General features: G+C 38.1%; 1 long non-coding RNA gene across 1 annotated transcript in view; it reads left to right on the plus strand.

The window, feature by feature from the left end:
• Positions 1-15,588, plus strand: part of LOC310632646 — a 1,302,393-nt gene that overhangs the window by 858,342 nt on the left and 428,463 nt on the right. The gene's annotated exons all lie outside the window — the stretch shown is intronic.

Genomic DNA, 15,588 nt, shown 5'->3' on the forward strand with positions numbered 1-15,588 from the left:
ACCTACAAAGAACATTAAAGTCCAAATTTCAACGTCAACTACAAAACTTACAACTCAAAAAGCAACAGCACCCGAAGAAAGCAACATTAAGAGTGAAGATATTAAAGGCCTTCAAATACACTATGTTTAGGATTCAGCTAACCAAATGACAACCATAACACCAGCTACTACTTTCTACCTAACCTAGATGGAATTGGAAGATGAAAAAGACCAGACTGATCTAATGACAACTATATTGCATCAAACATCAAAATCTGAGGTATTAAAGCAAAATTATAATGGCTACAAAGGGGACACTTTCTTTGCAAAACTGATATTTGGATGGTCTCCCTGGATTCAAATAAGGGGTGTAGGAAGAAAGGGAGATACATTTGAGAATTTAAAGATGCCAAAAGGGAAAGCTGATTGGCACAAAAGGAAGGCGAGAGTTAGATTTAAAAATTGAATGTGTCTCTTTTTTTGGGATTCCTAAAGATAGAGTCTAAAAATATCTTTTAATGGATTAAGGGGAATCTCTAAAAAATATAAACTGATTTTACATTTAGGTTTTAGATCTGTAAAGGAAAACAAAATTAAGCTTTTAGAATATAACTGAAATATATCATAGAATCTGGAATGACATATAGAATATATTAGTTGTAATGATATAGACCACAGGTCTGCAACCCGCGGCTCCGGAGCCGCATGCGGCTCTTTCAGCTGTCTCCTGCGGCTCCTGGTCCTCTGCCATGTGCAGTCCAAAAAAAAAAGTGGGACTAAAAAAGTTCAACCAATCAATTCAAATATGCAGGGTAGGTGCATATCTCGCCTTGGCTCTACTCTTCAGTCAAACCCTGTTCTGCGCATGTGCGCATGTACGCGCATGCGCACATATTTTTTGCGGCTCCCAGTTTTTCCTTTTGTGAGGGAACCGGTTCCGAGAGGCTCTTTCACTGTTTGAGGTTGCTGACCCCTGATATAGACAGAAACTCATCTTGTATTTAACTTTTAAAGGAAAGTTGGTTAGAATTGATATATATTATAGAATCTGGAAAGGTATAATATAAGATATTTTGCTATAATTGGTGAATTGTTAAGATGATAAATAGATGTTACTGGTAAAAAATAAGAATGTTTTGAAATAAACAATGTAAGTTTTGTAGACAGGATAATTACTCTCTATTGAAATAGGGAAATGTGGGTTACCCAAAAAGTAAGCTTTTTTTCCATTTATCATAGGCTAACCTAGATTACTTTATTGCAATTAGGTAAAACCTAAAAGCAGGATATTGATATGTATTAGTGAAAATATATTGAAAATTCTTTTAATTGACTAGGTCAGAATGAGAAACGTATTAATTTGATTAATTTGACTATGTTATAACTAAGGGAATTGGAGAGGGAATCCTTGTTGATGTAACCTGAGCTATTTACAAATAACTTTTTTTGATATTGTTTAGTTTTGATTACCCAACCACCGTATTGCTTCACAAATATTTGAATGTAAATATTAAAAAATTAATAAAATGTGAGTGTGTGTGCGTGTGTGTATATATATATATATATATATATATATATATATATATATATATATATATATATATATATAGAGAGAGAGAGAGAGAGAGAGAGAACGAACAGATTGAAGGAAAGATAAACATTTCAGGACAACTACGTCGAAATGGAAAAATAGACGATTTGTTAGCCCTTCCAAAAAAATGGCGACTGGATGGCCTTTTCTACTTCAAACAATATATATATATATATAATAACAGAGGGAAATCTATTTGATGACTTAAAAGCACGGATATGGAAGGCGAGTTGGCAAAGAAAGAAAGCTAGAATAAGGCTGAAGAAAATTGGGGTTTTGACCTATTAGTGAGAATTAAAATAGAACATACACAAATAGATAAGATGTGTACTTTGAATACTAGATTTTGTTATGAGCTGAGATAAAGAAAACTTTGGTCATTTAAAACTTGGAAGTATAAACATTAAAAGTTAAATTTGAATATTGATTTGTTTGTAAAGGTTGAATGTAAAAAGTAATTTAGATATATATAAGCTAAAAATCTATTGATAAATGTAATAAACATGTTTTTACTCAGCTGTTATAATTAAAAACTACTAGCTTAAATATGAGATAGTAGACATTAAGAGAAAAAGAGAGGTATTTAATACTGAAATCAGAAATTTTGGTTACTAAATTTAAGACATTAGGAAATTAATAGAAAATAAGAATGTTATACTGTATTATTAATTGATGTAAGATGGTGAGAAATAGAATATATTCAAACAGATAAGACGTGTATCCTGAACATTCGATTTTGTGACGAATTGTGATAAAGGGAACTTTGGTTACTTAAAACTTAGAAATTATAAACATTAAATGTTAAATTTAAATATTAACAGGAAACTAAAAATTGGGAAAAACTAATTAGGACATTGTCTATAAAGACTGAATGTTAAAATAATCGGGATATGTATAAGCTAAAAATTATTGATAAATGTAAAAATGTTATTTTTATTTAATTGATATAATAAGAATTGTATTAGTTAACATGAGACAGTAAATACTAAGGGAAAAAGAAAGGGAATATTTAATGTAGTAGTTGGAGACTTGTACTAAAGATACTTGTATGTTACTGAATTATTGATTAACTCAACCGCCACATTGCTTTTTAAATATTTAAAATGTAAAATTAGAAAATCAATAAAACATTTTTTTAAAAAAGAAATTTACATTCTTTATTGTAGAGATTATTCAATTCACAAGCAATCTTTGAATGTTTCAAATATCTTGTTCGCCATTTGAATTTTTTATAGGGTTTTGAGTGCTGGAAAGAAAACCATCTCTGGCTAGTCTGTCTTTTATAATTTCCCTGTATGATGCCTGGGAGACCTACCATATTCTCTACAATAATGTAATTTTTGACCCTTGGATATCAGTGCTGGGATTCACACCCCCAAAATGGATTGGCCATATCCTTGCCATCTAAACCCTGGCATTCGTTTCCTTTTCCTAACGTTGTCCATTAGCCAGTTTCAAGATCAACCAACAATCACAATCATTTCAACTAAAGGTCATAGAACTTGACTCTAAGCTATTTGTTCTTTCTTACTTTTAGTTAGCTTCTTAGTTTTAATTCCATAATTTAATTTCTTACTTTTAATTATTTATTTTTAGTTCCTTGGTTCCCTGTTATTATATATTGATGGACCTGTTCATTTTGCATCAACAGGTGGGAGATGGCTAAATAAGGAACTTGGATGTATGGTCCTGTGATTATTTCAATTAATTGAAATTATATTTTGATACCAGGCTAGTGTACATTCCTCTGAAGAAAGGTCCATGCCTATATATCCAATCCATGATTAGATCAAAACTTCCTATTAATAATGTAGTATGGATCTCTGCATAATTTGATGGGAGAAAAGGTCATACTTCACAATTCAAGTGCAGGGCTCCAAAATATGAAGGGTGGAGAATAGGACAAAGTAGTGGCAAAATAAGATAAGATTTAAAAAATTAATTGATTTATCATATTAAATATTATAACGCACCAGCTTTGGGGAAAGATCTAGGGGCTGTAGACAAAAGTTCATGGGGCATGTCAAGAAAGCAGAGTGTACAGGGCAAACTAGAAACTTGCTGAGCTGTCCTCCTTCCACTAGAAAAACAACATTTAAAATTGGAAAGAAAGCTTACTTGCTTTCTGATTAGGAGAGCATGGATGGTGGCATAAAAAACTTATGTATGAGACGCTTTTGAATGACAAAACCTATGAAAAGAGAGCTGCTTTTCACAACAGCAGTTGAGATAAATTATAATCATTCCTTGTTTATCATTCTCTAGTATCCCAGCAGCTTTTCAACCCTGAAATGATACTTCCTACTATTCTCATCTAATTTACTATTTTCATCTGAGGTTTTTTCCCCCAAGGGTGTGGTGTGTTTTTTTGTACATATTTTATAGCTCCAGACATTTGGCATGCTCTGTCCAACAACTTTCGACTGCTGTACTTCCTCCTTCTCTGTATCTTTTCATTGCAGACAAGATTTTTAAACTAAATTTGGTTCTCAGCACTGCCATCCTACTCTGCTGTATACTTCAAATGTCACACACCATTTACTGGAACAAAGTCCCAAAGTATTCCAAGAGGTAAGCAGCATACAGCCTGGACACCCATATTACTCCAGCTCTTCTGAATTTAAAAGGGGGAGACCTAGAGCAGGGGTGTCAAACTCAATTTCACTGAGGGCCGCATCAGCATTGCGGTTGCCCTCAGGGGGCCAGGTGGGTATGGCCAGGGTGGGCGGGGCCTACTGGGTGGGCGTGGCTAGAGTGCATATGGCCTACTGGGTGGGCGTGGCCAGCTCTACATCGTTGGCATCAAGGGTGCCTATGGGGGCCTGGGCAGGAGTGGGACAGATCTGAGGGTCTCTGGCAGAAGGAGGGTCTCTGGGCCAGGGCCAAGGCAGTGGGGGCCGTTCCCTCACTGTTTCCAGGATGGTTTCGCGGGCCGGATCTGGTCACCGGGGCTTGTGTTTGACATGTCTGATCTAGAGTATTGCTTCAGTAGTAATTTGTACCATGAATGTTCCTTGGAGAAAAATTCTATTTCAAGTTTCATCTTGAAGATTGCTTTCCACAGCAAAAAGAAGGGAATTTCTGTTCTTCCAAATATCATCTGAATCTCATATGATAGCCAAACACACAGAAAAAAAAAGCAGAAGCAAGGATGACATGATGACAAGGCAAATGTTCTGGGCACTCCATTTAAAGTTACTAACTATGGTTCTAGCCAATGCTTTGATGATGTGACTGTCTTCATGAGTGGGATCAGAAGAAAAGGAGTTGGGCATGCTGATACAAATCAGAGCTTATTGGAAAATTTACTTAGACTGGTGTAAAATGAGAAGCATTTACTCCATATATTGTTTCATTACAGTTTATGACTCATCTTATGTGAAACTTAAACATAAGACTGATTTGCAAAAGCATGGGGGCATGTTAATTAATTATTTCAATTTATATAGCCAACCATTTCACTTTTATGTGACTAGCAGAGTCTACTGTTCACATTGTGGAGAGTCTGCCTGTGTAGTTGAACTTCATATGGTAGCAATACAAGCTACCATACTTTATTTGAAAATGGAATCAGTACAATTTCTTGAATCCAGGAAGATGAGATACCTGGTCACAACCCTGCCCAGCCTTAAATCCAGAAAGCAACTCCCAGCTAAATAAATATGAGGCAGAGTATTTTCTTATCAGAGAACAAGAAATAAATAGCAGAAGTTAGTCCAGGGCTGCATTACTGATGCACTGGTAGAGAGGGAAGGAAGGACTTTATTTTGCCCACATTTGAAGTTTGCAAAAGAGCACCTGGATGTTCCACAGCACTACTGGCAAAATATTCTGTGGACAGATGGAACCAAAATTGAGTTGTTTGGGAAAAACACACAACACTATGTGTGGAGAAAAAATGGCACAGCACACCAACATCAAAACCTCATCCCCACTGTAAAACATGGCGGAGGGAGCATCATGGTTTGGGGCTGCTTTGCTGCCTCAGGGCCTGGACGGATTGTTGTCATTGATGGGAAAATGAATTCCAGAGTTTATCAGGACATTTTGCAGGAAAACGTACGACCATCTGTCCGCTAACTGAAGCTCCGCAGAGGATGGGTGATGCAACAGGACAATGAACCAAAGCATACAAGTAATTCAACAAAACAATGGCTTCAACAGAACAGAATACGCCTTCTGGAGTGGCCCAGTCAAGAGTCCTGACCTCAACCTGATTGAAATGCTGTGGCATGACCTTAAGAGAGCGATTCACACCAGACATCCCAAGAATATTGCTACACTGAAACAGTTTTGTGCAGAGGAGTGGTCCAAAATTACTCCAGATCATTGTGCAGGTCTGATCTGCAACTACAGGAAACGTTTGGTTGAGGTTATTGCTGCCAAAGGAGGGTCAACCAGTTATTAAGTCCAAAGGTTCACATACTTTTTCCACCCTGCATTGTGAATGTTTCCATCTTATCTTCAATTAAAACTTGACAACAGCTAATGTTTGTGTAGTATTATTTTAAGCAGACTGTGTTTTTCTATTGTTGTGACTTACATGACATTTAGAGCGCATTTTATGGCCAATTCATGCAAAAAACCACATAATCCCAAAGGGTTCACATACTTTTTCTTGCAACTGTACTTTCCCCAGCCTTCCTCACTGCAGTATGTTGGGACAGCAATTCTCTGCATTCTGGCTGAGATTCTGAGAACTGCTGTCTCAATTCATCCAGGCAAGGACCCTCAGGTTATGAAAAAAATCATCTAGTCCAATGCTTGCCTTCCCAAGTCCTCTTTCAATTATAAAATCATGCAGGATGAATGGCCATGATATCTGTCTCCCACAATTATTGAATTGTTACTTTCATTCAGGGCTGCTAATCCATCTACATGCTTCCACACTCTGTTATACCTATATACAGAACAGCTCATTAATCTAATGATGGTGCAAACATTTGACTTCCAGCTTTTGTGTGTCTTGATTGATATGGCTATGTTTGGCCTCAGTGCTGAAGTCAATGCAGAATGTCATATCAGCATGAGAGCAAGATAATTTCTTTTTATATTTTTCTTTATCTAGGGTTCCCAAATTAAGAAATCTTAAAGAAGAACAATTACTGTTCTGATTCTTTCCCTTTGTTTTACTTTTCTTTATTGACATAGAGTGATGAATATTGGTGAATAAGGTTTAGACAGTTAACTTCTTTCGCGAATGAAGGTAAATACATGTGTCCCAGGATAATGTTGCAAGATCCAATCTGAGTCAGTCATCAGGACCAAAGGTTTATTCTTCCAAGTTTTTGGACACGTGCTAAAGCCCATCATCAGGGAATTTCTTTCTCTCTGGAATATGTTATTTCTTTGCATGGGGAAATTTGCTGTGATAGGAAACTGAAAATGATAACAATAGAACCAATTCACTTTTCCTAAAGCATCCCTGGACATAAGAATAGGAATAAGTTAAGGATAGAACTGCAGAAAAATCACAAAATACAAAGACCTGGAAAGAAGTAGAATAACCATGTCAAAAGAAAGTAAAGATGGTACTAATAGTGATTGGCACCTTAGGTGCAATCCTGAAACATCAGGAGCACTATTAGCATTGACCAAATCCCCATCCATCAATTGCAAAAGATAGTTTTACTTGGAAAGCTTATATCTTGTGATGATACCTTTAGCACCATCAAACAACATTTTCCTGTCCCGGGTCTTTGGGAAGGACTTGGATAGGTGCACAAAATCGTCAAATTCAGTCTAAACATCTGGCTGATTCTCCAACCAATCAAAATAATTTATTAAACTTACATGCCACCTGAATCTCAATATTTTGGGAGAGCCACAACAAACAGTCCAATCTTTGTATTAATAAAAATTGGGTGACTAGACCTAATAACTAACCTGGGAAATCTCTGATATTATAATATTCTCAAGTAATCTTTTTTTTTAAATGCAGCCAATGGGATTTAGAAAACTTTCAGTCTGAGTAGTATAGTGTATTTTCAGCAAGAAATTCATACTTTTCCATACTGATCCATCTAGAATATAAATCCTTTAGCACCATTCAATCAGATCTAAAGAAGCTTCTTGGATGAGAAGCGAAATGTCTTCAAAGAAAAACAAGAAAGTCCAGTTTCCTCTTGAAAAAGCACCCATGGGACACCAGGACCTGGCTGAGAATCTCCATAGATATTTAGCTATGCACTTTGGGATGAACACCCTTCAAATGGTGCGGGAGTATGAACGGGTTTCCAGAAAAATTGCAGACTACAGGAACCATTTGCACTTCAGTTTGAGATGCAGACAACAGAGACTCATCCCCAACAGCCTGTACCTGTGTTCAACAGTGAAGGGACACGGGGCAGAAAACATCCTGCAGAAAGCACAGCTCTACAACACAGTCCTTCCAGCAGTTCCAAGAAGCCTTGATACCCATTTGCACTCTAAGGACACAGACAAACCCCAAGTGGCTCAATGACCCTCTAAAAGAATGCAAATGACCAGCTGTCTGCAAGGAATATAAATCCTTCCATTCCTCACCATCCAGTCAAAGCTTAAGAAGCTTGTTGGGTGAGAAGCAAAATGTCTTGAAAGAAAAACAAGAAAGTCCAGTTGCCTCTTGAAAAAGCACCCATGGGACAACCATGAGCTGGATGACTGAGAATCAGTGTAGCTGAATCTCCAGATCATAGGCACAAAAATATCTGATTAATGTAATCATTAAAAATATGGTGCCCCAAACACTTATAGTTATCAATAGTGGCTTTTAATATTTTTAAATGTTTTATTATGGTTTTAATTTCTTTTTTTTATATTTTAGCTGTACAGTGCCTTGATAGCATTCATCACACCATGCAAATAAGTCATACAGCTATATATTATATTGTTATAAGTTCCTTCCTTTCTTGCCTCCCTGCTTTTTCCTCTCCTCCCTCCCTCCTTCCCTAGTTTTTTTATGTGTACCCAAATCAGTGGGCTCTAAAACCCAACAGCCAACACAACCACACAAGTCCTTATGCAACACACACATAAAAACTCAGGTTAGTACTCACTGATCACTACTCTGCTCTTTTCCACTTCTACTACATCTACTACTACTACTTCAGTTACTACTCCTTGTGAGTCCTACTGCTGGAGAGCAGTCTTTTTCTGTCTGCTTTAGGCTGCTTTACAGACACACGTACCCTTCCCTCCCTTCCACACATCAACCCCACTACCTCCAGCTGTCTCTCTGCTTTTGTAACCAACAATTGATGAGCTGGCTAGGGAGAAGCCTTAAAGGGATAGGTGCTGGCCATTTGGTAGGTAGCCTGTCCTCTCACGCCTCCCTCTCTGTCATTATCTTCTTTCCTTCTTTCTCCCTTCCTTCTTTTCTTCTCTCCCTCCCTTTCTCACTGTTCCTTCCACTTCATCCCTCCTTCCATTTCTTCTTCACTGTTTCTTTTCCTTCCTTCCTTCCTTCCTTCCTTCCTTCCTTCCTTCCTTCCTTCCTTCCTTCCTTCCTTCCTTCCTTCCTTCCCCCTCCCTTTGTTCTCTCCTCCTGGCCCTTCATTATTGTATATCATAGATGGGTATATTGGGTAACCTTTTTTGTGAAAGAGTTTTTGATTTGCATGAAGCCTGGTGGAATGGAGAAATTAGTGGGATATGTTCAACTCTCAGTATAAATTATGAAGAAAAAGAAAGGCCAAACTGTAAACTCTTTTCATCAAGGAGTGAAAAATGTAAAATAAGTTCAAAAGGGATTGATTCTAGCAAAGAAATCAGTGAGAAGGCTCTGAAATCTTGCTTTGTTCCCTCAGACTAAAATACTCAAATAGATTTTGAGGTATAGAATAAAATAAAATATCACACAGGAGAAATTTTCTATCAAGGGGTCTAGACAATGCTAGGCACAGACATTGGATGGATTGGGTAGATGCTCAAATCCTGAATTGGAGCAGGGCACTTGGGAAACCATTTTCACTGGCCTAAAATAAAGTGGATGGGGCACTATGAGCTTTGCTCAGATCCTCACTGAAACTCTGTCTTTGCAAATGCTGGAGGGAAAAAGGGCTTTTTGAGAAACCCAGGGGCAGAAAACTGAGGGGGGAGGGGGTTAGAAAAAGGATGTGTGAGATTTGCAATCAAGTTACCATTAGTCACCCAAACCACAGTCTCTTCGGCAATTGAGAAACAATGGAATGAAGAAGGCTTAGTTTTGCTATCTGCTTCTTAATAGTTTATCTCTGTCCATCTGTTTCTCTGTTTCTCACTGCTGCATTAGCCATCCAGTCCACCCTAGCAATTTACTTATTCTTTATTTCATTTGATCTGTCCTATCCTTTGCTATTTATTCCTTCATTTCTCCAGTCTTGCTTGTTAATCTAAAACATTCATTTATTTATTAACTTACAGTTCTACTCAAGTGAGCATTCTCCAAATAAAGTCAATCGTTGTTTATCCTTCTCAAATAATTATTTAGAAATGACTGCAAACATTCTCCATTCCAATTTGCCCTTCCTTTGCTATCCTATTTACATTTTAGTTGACAGCCTTTATTCCCCATGTTACTTCCCCAGAACTTGTCACCTTCTATCCTTGCCATTTTTATCTACTATTAAAGGAATAGTAGGCATATCCAATAGACAGCCATAGTCTCACTGACCCCTTCATGGATTTCTGCCTTGTCATGGTGAAGGGGCTTGCGTAATTCAATGAAGCTATGAGCTATCCTGTGCAGGGCCACCCAAGACGGACAGGTCATAGCAGAGAGTTCTGACAAAACGTGATCCACTGGAGAAGGAAATGGCAACCCACTCCAGTACATTTGCCACGAAAACCCCATGGACAGTACCAAAAGGCAAAAAGATATGATGCTGGAAGATGAGCCCCTCAGGTCGGAAGGCGTCCAATATGCTACTGGGGAAGAGCAGAGGGCTAGTACTAGTAGTGCCAAAAAGAATGAAGCGACTGGGCCAAAGCCGAAAGGACGCTCAGCTGTGGATGTATCTGGTGGTGAAAGGAAAGTCCGATGCTGTAAAGATTTTTTCTCCATAGGAACCTGGAATGTAAGATCCATGAATCAAGGAAAGCTGGACGTGGTCAAACAAGAGATGACAAGACTGAACATCGACATCTTAGGAATCAGCAAACTAAAATGGACAGGAATGGGTGAATTTAATTCAGATGACCATCAGGTATATTACTGCGGGCAAGAATCCCTCAGAAGAAATGGAGTAGCCTTCATAGTCAATAAAAGAGTAGGAAAAGCAATACTGGGATACAATCCCCAAAATGACAGAATGATCTCAGTTCGAATCCAAGGCAAACCATTCAATATCACAGTAGTCCAAGTCTATGCCCCAACCACCGGTGCTGAAGAAGATGAAATTGACCAGTTCTATGAAGCCCTACAGCACCTTATAGAACTAACACCAAAAATGATGTCCTTATCATCATGGGGGATTGGAATGCTAAAGTAGGAAGCCAAAAGATAACCGGAATAACAGGCAAGTTTGGCCTTGGAGTACAAAATGAAGCAGGGCACAGGCTGACAGAATTTTGTCAAGAGAATACAATGGTCATAGCAAACACTCTTTTTCAACAACCCAAGAGACAGCTCTACACATGGACATCACCATACGGTCAGCACAGAAATCAGATTGACTATGTGCTCTGCAAGTTGGAATTAAGATTGCCGGGAGAAATATCAACAACCTAAGATATGCAGATGATACCACTCTTATGGCAGAAAGTGAAGAGGAACTAAAGAGCCTCTTGTTGCGGGTGAAGAAGGAGAGTGCAAAAGTTGGCTTGAAACTTAACATTAAGAAAACCAAGATCATGGCATCCGGCCCTCTCAATTCCTGGCAAATAGATGGGGAAGAAATGGAGGTAGTGACAGATTTTGTTTTCCTGGGCTCCAAGATCACTGCAGATGGGGACTGCAGCCAAGAAATTAAAAGACGCTCGTGGGGAGGAAAGCGATGGCAAATCTAGACAGTACACTAAAAAGCAGAGACATCACCCTGCCAACAAAAGTGCGTATAGTCAAGGCTATGGTCTTCCCAGTTACAATGTATGGCTGTGAAAGTTGGACCATAAGAAAGGCTGAGCGCCAAAGAATTGAGGCCTTTGAACTATGGTGCTGGAGAAGACTCCTACGAGTCTCTTGGACTGCAAAGCGATCAAACTTGTCAGTCCTAGAGGAGATCAACCCTGACTGCTCTTTAGAAGGCCAGATCCTGAAGTTGAAACTCAAATACTTTGGTCACCTAATGAGAAGGAAGGACTCACTGGAGAAGAGCCTAATGCTGGGAAAGATTGAGGGCAAGAGAAGAAGGAGACGACAGAGAATGAGGTGGCTGGATGGAGTCACTCAAGCAGTAGGCGTGAGCTTAAATGGACTCCAGAAGATGGTAGAGGACAGGAAGGCCTGGAGGAACATTGTCCATGGGGTCGCAATGGGTCGGACATGACTTCACAGCTAACAACAACAATAAGTCTCACTGATTTTGTGAAATACAAGCAGGTAGGACTCGCTTAGGAAAGCAATTCTATTAGTCTAACTGGAACTGTACTTTATTTCTATATGCTATAGAAACAGAATCTTGAAAACTTGACTGTGTTTTGCCTTCCTTTTCTCTTCTACCCCAGTGAATTAGGGTAGAAGCTGAATTCTTAATGTTTTCCTTGTTTCCAAGACTCAGTGTATGTTTTTGTGACAGACTCTGCATATCTTCTCCAAAGTCATCTCAGTCTTCATTAGTGCTGTGGAACAGAATGGGAATTCAGATTATTCTGAAGGAAGTCAATGGCAGATAACTTCTGTATTGTTGCCAAGAGCCTTCCATCAATATAAATATGAAGTTACCAAGAGTCAAACTCAACTCAAGGGAATCTTCTATTGAAGGTATGTAGTCTGACATTTGTTGCACTGATGTTTTTATAAAATTTGACATATCTTGCCTCCTAAAACTCTAGTTCATGAAAGTTGCCTCTATTTGCTGCATTATGGAAAAATGTAATCCCCTTTTCAATCCCTCACCAGGTCCAGGAATCAAGTCAGATCACACTATCTATGGAGTAGTTTATATGATTAGACTGGTTCCAAACACTCAGATTAGGCTACTGAGCCATCCTAGTCTCTGCACAACAAATTCTAAGATGCATTCCAAATCTAAAGTGAAAGACATACAGTGTGTTACTGAACCAACATATGAAATTGGAAAATGGACAAAGATGTTCAGCAGGATCACAAACTATTAAATAAGAAACCATTGAAACGTGAAGGGACTATAAAACAGGAAGTTGGAACAAAAATTCAAGAGAGTATATAATCTATCTCAAAGCACCAGAGTGGGGAGGAGTTCCCAAACATATAGTAATAAAAGGTAAAGTTGACTAGTTACCATGGATTAGAAAACATACTATCAGCTTTAAAAAGAGATGCATGTGATGCAGTACAGTGTCAAGTTACAAGAAAAAGTACTTTAGAATGTGAAATGCCCAAATGAGGAAATTATTACTATTTTGTTTCTTTGGGTCAAATAGACTCCTGGTGACTGCTTGGACAAATCCCTGCCAGTTTCTTGTCAAGACTTGTGTAAGTGGTTTCTTCTCTTCTTATGTCTGAGAGAAGGTGACTGGCCCAAGGTGATCCATCTGGCTTCATGCTTAAGGCAGGACTACAAGTCACAAATTTTCCAGTTACCGGCCAGAGGCCTTAACCACTATAGCAAATTGGCTTTCCAAATGAGGAAAGCAAACTGGCAAATGTACAAGATACACAAGAAAATAGTTTTGATGACCTTTTGAGGAATATACCATTAAAGACCACCATATCCATTGAGGACTGTATCATTAAGAGCCAGTGTTTTGAGGACCCTCTTATTAAAGACGAACAACTAACAAAATAACAGATATGACCGGACTGACAATTGGATGATGTGATTGAAAAGACTACATAGACACTGAAGGAAGACTATAAAATATCTTCTGACAAGAGCGTCCTCTGACATATCTGGCCACAAACCTAGTGCCCCACTTCTGTTCATCAATAATAAATACCATTTTAATTGCTTACAAGAGGCAGTTTGGTATAATGGTTAAGGTACCAGTCTAGAAACTGGGAGATGGTAAGTTATAGTTCTGCCCTGGACACAAAGCAAGATGGGTGACTTTAGGCCAATCAATGTCTCTCAGGCCTAGGAAGCAGGCAAGGGCAAACCACTGTGGGGGAAAAAAAACTTGCCAAGAAAACTGCAGGGACCAGTCCAAGCAGTTTTAAAGAGTCAAGATTGACTTGAAGGCACTGTAATTACTTACAAGACCTTTTTATGATTCTTAAAAATAAAATCTCTCAACACACTCAGCTATTTTCAGTGTCAACCTAGAGGTGAAAAATAATGGCTGTTATCCTGTTTCTTAAACATGAGCTGGATTGTAATGCAAACACCTATAACTGGTTTTTATAGGTGCTTCTGTTGCTCCAGGCTTCACTGCTGAATCATTCTATTGCTATGAAGATAATGGTCATTACACCTCTTCTACTCATTGCAGTAAAAAGTATTTCCAGGTTCTTTGTTTACACACGTCAATCTCAGAGAGCACCAAGGTTCCCTGAGTTCAACCTTGAGCTACAAATATTGTCTTCTGTCAGAATCTGTTTTGCATTTGGTGTCTTCTGGGAACTTTTTTCAGTCTAGCTTATAACCCTGTGATTGCCTAATGATCTCCCACCCAATTGTTTATCAGATTCAATCCTGCTCACCTAGTCAGGCAGTTGTGTTTTTTTTTAAATGGGTGAGAGAAATGTATGGAGGACATGTCTAGTTATCAGTACCAGTGAAGATAGTTGAGATATTTTATAATTTGTATCCTCATGACAAAGGTAGACTGTAAATGCAATCTGAATACTTAATTTCTACAATGTAACTAGCAACCTTGTAGGATAAGATATGGAGGTAGTTTGATGAGATCAGGAATGAGGTATTACAGAAAAGTAGAAAGTAATTTTTTTCTTTGAATTAATATAGTTCTGATATCCTCCATCCTCCACTTGGTTTTGGCTCTGACGAGCTGTCCATTGGTCTTTTCCCGGTACAAATGAAAAATTTATACAGAAACAGATGAAGAAATGCTCCCCCTCCTGGAGAGTAAAGGAAACTATTTTTTAGAGAACCGGAAATATTACTGATGCTTTCACTTAGGTAGCTACCGGTAGCTGCTACAGTACATACAAATAAATGTTAATTTTTCTCCATCTCGTTCTCTTTAATTCAAAGACAAATTTGGGTTAAGAATGTCAAAAGTCTTGAATAATTTAAAAATCCAGATGACCCTTAGATGACAGCAAGCAATTTGGTTTTTCTAAATTCCAAATATCTAGCGGTTATCCGAATCTTTGCAGATCAGATCTGATACCTAGCTTTGAAACACTGTATTTTTTATTATTATACCATAATATTTCATGGAATATACGTATATTATTCCTGAAGAATATTTATACAGAAAAGAAGCAGCGGAGTCTTGATAAAACGAAGACAACGGGATGAAGAATTGCAAAGGGAGCGTCCAACGTTTGAATTAATAGTCTGAAATGGGGCTTGAAATGGGGCTGAAATGGGGTTGAGCTAGAGGACCTCCAAGGTCCTTCTAATTCTGTTATTTTGTAACTGTTATTGTTAAGGTATACAAATAAACTACACTTCCCATCATACATATGGAAAGCAAAGTCACTCAGCCTTTTCCGGTCGATTGTGCCATTGAAGAAAAACTTTTTGTCTCTATAAACAAAGTATTGTATATCCCGTATGCTTTTTCCTCTTTAAATTTAAATGGGGGGACCATAGTTCTTCCAAATGAGGACTTCAGTTTATAAGTAGAAAAATGGATAATTCAAACAAAAATCCAAAGTATTGAGTTTCAGACACTACAGCTCCCACAATACCTTTCGTCAAAATATACACGCGTCGAACCCACCCACATAGCCCTTCTCTTCATTGATTGGCGATTATTTCGGAGCGTTCGCACGGTAGAGTAAAATATGC

This window comes from Vipera ursinii, assembly GCF_947247035.1.
Source record: "Vipera ursinii genome assembly, chromosome: 1".
NCBI lineage: Eukaryota > Metazoa > Chordata > Lepidosauria > Squamata > Viperidae > Vipera > Vipera ursinii.